The sequence below is a fragment of the Lagenorhynchus albirostris genome, chromosome 2 (genome assembly GCF_949774975.1).
Source record: "Lagenorhynchus albirostris chromosome 2, mLagAlb1.1, whole genome shotgun sequence".
Taxonomy (NCBI): Eukaryota; Metazoa; Chordata; class Mammalia; order Artiodactyla; family Delphinidae; genus Lagenorhynchus; species Lagenorhynchus albirostris.
Window position 1 is genome coordinate 77,583,071 of NC_083096.1, and position 5,540 is coordinate 77,588,610.

General features: G+C 42.1%; 1 non-coding gene across 1 annotated transcript; it reads left to right on the forward strand.

Annotated features, from left to right (window-relative positions):
- Positions 1–2,077: 2,077 nt before the first annotated feature.
- LOC132516649 (U6 spliceosomal RNA) lies at positions 2,078–2,184 on the forward strand. The gene has a single exon (XR_009539456.1). It is a non-coding gene; the product is annotated as a U6 spliceosomal RNA (small nuclear RNA).
- The last annotated feature ends 3,356 nt before the right edge of the window (positions 2,185–5,540 follow it).

Below are 5,540 nucleotides of genomic sequence, written 5' to 3' on the forward strand. Positions count from 1 at the left end.
GGCACAGAGTAGGCACTCAGTAAATGCTGACTGAATGAATGCCTAGCGCTTTAAGTTATAGCTGATTTATTTAACTGTCTGGGTTTGGTAAGGTGCAAAGAATCTCCCCCCACTCTATCCTGCCATCCACAGCTGCCTTCAACCCTGCTCTGTCAGCAGACTTCCCCACCCTGGAACACATCTCTCAAGTACACCTCATGGTTTTCTTGTCATTTTCATGGAATACAAGTCTTGAACAGTCCAGTTTTAAAATTTCAATCTTATATTCAATTCCCAGGTCACACACCCCCAGCTCAGGTTGGACCCACAGCCCAGAGACCTGAAATGGCAAAGGATGGGGGGTACCTTTATCTTCGCCCTTCTTCCACCCTCCCTCCACTTCCTGCCTCTGGCTTCTAGAGGGCTGGAATGGTGGGAGAAAGGAAAAAGGTAATTTGATATGACCAGGGCTGTTAGAACCTTCTGTATGACAGATGCCTAAGTTCTGGCTTTCTCTTGGGGGGCAGTATTTGAGGAGACTCACGGAGCCTCCACACTGCATAGTCCTTGATGTCTGCAGTGCATCTCCAACTGACATCTTGCACAGTACCCTGAGCTTCTAGCCCACAGTACCTTGCCATTAGTCTTCTTGCCCTGCAGGGGTCTCTCTTGGACAGGGTCCCATCTAGATGGTTAAAGCCCAGGTACTTTCCATGATGTCCTCTTGGCCCATGAGAAACTCCCACATCCTTCCCATGCCAGGTGCTGGAAGTACAGGCTACTCTTCAGCACTGCTGTCCCAGGGCCAGGCTCCAGTCAATGTCTAATATGCCCCATTCACCAAACTGTCCGCATATACTCATCTCTATGTTCATATGCATCTCCCAAATGCCGGTAAACTCATGTCAGTTTTTCCAAAACTCTCTCACAGTGCTTTGCGTGAGCTCTGTAGCAGCACTAGGACAATAATTCCATTACACAAGAATCATCCAGCCAAGGACTGAGTTTCCTGCAAACACCTGCAATCTCTTGGTACTCTCCTTACTTGGTCTGTAGCCTCTGCTCACCTATCTAAGAATGAGGAAGGGGAAACAATAATGCATTACAGAACAGAACAAAAACCCTATCTCCATAACTCTCCATTCCCTTGTCAATATTCTCATTTATAGAGGCTGAAGATGATGATAAGGGACCATCATTGTTAGAGGAGTTGTTCTCTTTTGTCTGTCCAGTAAAGTCTTTCTCTACAATGTGGAGTACCTACATGCTCTTCTCTCCTTGAGGACTCAGCTCAAACTCTAAGACAACAAGAAAAATCTCTTTGAACATCACGTTACACATGCACAACCAACTTTAATTTTTACAACTACGTCTTGAGTTAGAGAAAAAAGGTAATTAAGACTTAAGGAGGTAGGAACTTCTGGTTAAACATGGTGGATTGAGCACACACATTTATCTCTGCTTCATCCAGAAACCACATCAAAATGAGAGTAAGGAAATTTAAAAACATAAAGGAGAAGATGAGAGATGTAATACTGAAAAATGGAAAGTCATATGTGTAAAGTTTTAAATCCTTAAGTTTGAATATTTTCCATTCTACTCATGAGGTAGGGAGTGGAAAACCAAACAGGAATAAAATAATTGGAGTCTTAGAACTTGTAAAGACTTTAAAGATTAAAAGTTCTTTGTCCTCTGGAAGCAGGGGCAAGGGGACTGAAAATTCCTTTTTGGGGATAATGATTGGCCCAGGAGACAAAGTTTACAGGAGGTAGAAGACTGATCTCTCCCTCACCCACCACACAGTGAGTCACCCCCAGCTGACCATCTCTGGCACCTCCACAGGGCTTCCAGTCAGCTCTCTTGGACCTCACGCTTAAGTTGGAACAGACAGCCAAGGCTTGCCAGAGAGTTGAAGGCAGCCTCAAACATAAAAGTCAGAAGCCAAAAGAAAAGGAACCTGGAGGGTAATGAAGGGAGCAGAAGAAAATGTCCAAAAACCTGCAATTAATATCTTCAGAAATCAAGAGAAAATATTACACCCATGATAAAAGAAAGGATGCTATTTTTAAAAGGAACATTCAGAAAATAATAAAGACTTGTGCTCGCTTTGGCAGCACATATACTAAAGTTGGAACGGTACAGAGAAGATTAGCATGGCCCCTGCACAAGGATGACACGTAAATTCGTGAAGTGTTCCAAATTTTTTTTTTTTTTAAAGGAAGAGGAAGTGAGGCAAGCGGACCCAAGGCCTGGGGTTGGCTGATGGTATGGAGTAGTTGCCATTTCTCACTAGCTGATGGCATTTTATTTTATTTTATTTTATTTATTTTTTTGGCTGCGTTTGGTCTTCGTTGCTGTGCGCAGGCTTTCTCTAGTTGCGGCGAGCGGGGGCTACTCTTCATTGTGGTGCGTGGGCTTCTCACTGCAGTGGCTTCTCTTGTTGCGGAGTACAGGCTCTAGGCACACGGACTTCAGTAGTTGTGGCACGTGGGCTCAGTAGTTGTGGTGCACGGGCTTACTTGCTCCACGGCATATGGGATCTTCTGGAACCAGGGATCAAACCTGTGTCCCCTGCATTGGCGGGCGGATTCTTAACCACTGCACCACCAGGGAAGTACCTGTTCCATATCTTTTGTATAACTGATTCACTTTGCTGTACACCTGAAACTAACACAACACTGTAAATCAACTATACTCCAATAAAATTTTTTTTAAAAAGAAAATAATAAAGACTTCTTGGAAATTAAAAATAAGAAGTGAGGAACTTCCCTGGCAGTCCAGTGGTTAACACTCCACCCTTCCACTGCAGGTGGTATGGGTTCGATACCTGGTCAGGGAACTAAGATCCCATATGTCCATCCAGCCAAAAATAAATAAATAAATAAATAAATAAATAAAATAAAAATAAAAATATGGAAGTGTACGGAATTCCCTGGCAGTCCAGTGGTTAAGACGTGGCACTCTCACTGCCGTGGGCTGAGCTCGATTCCTGATCAGGTAACTAAGATTCCCACAAGCTGTGTGGCATGGGCGAAAAAAATGAAGGAAAAATAAAGGAAAAAATGGAAGTAGAAGTTAGTAATTTAATAAAAAAGATTCTAAGATAAAGTTGAAGAAATATCCTGGAGAGTAGAATAAAAATACAAAGAAATAGAAAATATGAAATAAATGTAAGAAAATAAGAGGTTCAGTCTAGGAGACAGAATATCTGGGTAAAAGGAGTTTTAGAAAGAGAGAAGAAATAGTCAGTGGGAAAATTATTAAAGAAATAATTCAATAACAATTTCCTGCACTGAAGGACATGAGTCTCCAGATTGAAAGGGCCCATTAAATGCCTAGCACATTAAATTTAAAAAAACAAAGAAACAAAAATTTAAAAAAATCAAACACCCAAGGGTTTTTCATCATGGAATTTTAGAGTAAATATTAAGAGCAACTTCTAGAGTCTTCCAGAGAGAAAATCAGGTTGTATACAAAAGATACTCAGCTGCATGTTCAGAATGGCATTGGATTTAATAATATTCCAAAAAACTAGAAAACAACGGGGCAATGCCCTCAAAATTCTAAACAAACGTTATTTTTAATATAAAATTGTATACTCCGCCAAGATGTTTTCAGGCATGCAAAGACAGGAAATTTGCTTTCTGGGCTCCCTTCCTCAGGAAGCTAGTGGATGATGAATTCCACTAACACAGAGCATGAAACCAGGGAAAATCAGAACATGGTATCTAGGAGACAGAGGATCCACACAGAAGACAAACAAAGGGATTCCCTGGATGACGGTGTAGGGAAGAGCCAGGACAACTTTGCAGCAGGCCTCATGCAACCAGCCAGATTGGAACAGAAGACCATCACATGTGGTCATCAGGCTACCTACTTTGTTTGACCAATTTGAGAGGTTTACACTTCTAACAGAGGGAATGCAAATGAAACAAAGAAACAGAAGAGCCCAAGGCAATTATAAATTCTAGAAGAAACAAAACTGTGCATAGGAGTCAAATTTAATAGTGGCTTAATAGTGAACAGAGTTTGCATAGTCATAATTATACAAACAGTAAATACCAATTTATCAAAAAATCATTGTCTACTATTGGAAGAGGGGATGAGTGTTGCATGTGGAGTAAAGAGCTAAATCCCAATCTTCTATCATAAAAAGTGTACTAAGTGAACTAAGGATTTTATTGATTTTATTACCAAAATTTGCAAAGCAACATTTCCTAAAAGCAGTAGGTTGGAGAGGTTTATTTTGTTTCTGATGAGCTATAGGTTTAGGGTTTTTTCCTCAAAAAACTGCAGATGGGCTTCCCTAGCGGTCCAGTGGTTAAGACTCTGCCCTTCCAATGCAGGGGGCATGTGTTCGAATCCTGTTTGGGGAACTAAGATCCTACATGCTGTAGCAGTATGGCCAAAAAAAATTAAATAAATAAAATGCGCAAAAAATGCTGAAATTTCCTACATCAGTTATAGAATTTCACGGAGATCTCTCTCTACATACGTTAAAAAGCAGCTATTAGAATTGTATAGGGAATTCCCTGGTGGTCCAGTGGTTACGACTCCACACTTTCACTGCCAAGGGCCCGGGTTCAATTCCTGGTCAGGAAAATAAGATCCAGGAAGCCTTGCAGCCAAAAACAAAAGGAAGTGTATAAATTGTCATTCATCTCTCACACAATATGAAAACAGTGTTATCTCTGAAACAGCTTAAGTCGGTTTTACTTGTGATGGTGATTAAAAATGCAGATTAGGGCTTCCCTGGTGGCGCAGTGGTTGAGAGTCCGCCTGCCGATGCAGGGGACATGGGTTCGTGCCCCGGTCCGGAAAGATCCCACATGCCGCGGAGCGGCTGGGCCCGTGAGCCATGGCCGCTGAGCCTGTGCGTCCAGAGCCTGTGCTCCGCAACAGGAGAGGCCACAACAGTGAGAGGCCCGCGTACCGCAAAAAAAAAAATCAGATTAGTTACCCCACCCAAGATGTACTGAACCAGTATATCTCTGAGAACCAGAAGTGACATATGACTGCATCCCCCAATGATTGTTAGGTGTCCTAATGGAATCTATTAGAAAAACACATCTTGGATTACTCTAATGTGTTTTCACATTATAATAATTTATTTTGCATCAAATTTGTCCTCTCAGGATAGGAAGTTACTTTCCTCATAACTCTGAGGTGCATAAAGTGTTGATTCTATCAATATTTCAAACAATACCTCATTCTGTTGTTTCATCATTATAGTCTTAACTCATTTGTCATATAGCTCTGATTTCTCTATCCTGACATCAGATAATGGCCTTGTGTTTTATTCATATTTTAACTCCATTCCATTCTCAGGAAGGTCAGTAAAAGAATATCTCACGGGACTTCCCCGGTGGCGCAGTGGTTAAGAATCCGCCTGCCAATGCAGGGGACACGGGTTCAAGCCCTGGTCTGGGAAGATCTCACATGCCACAGAGCAACTAAGCCCATGTGCCACAAATACTGAGCCTGTGCTCTAGAGCCCGCGCACCACAACTACTGAGTACACGTGCTGCAACTACTGAAGCCCATGCGCCTAGAGCCTGTGC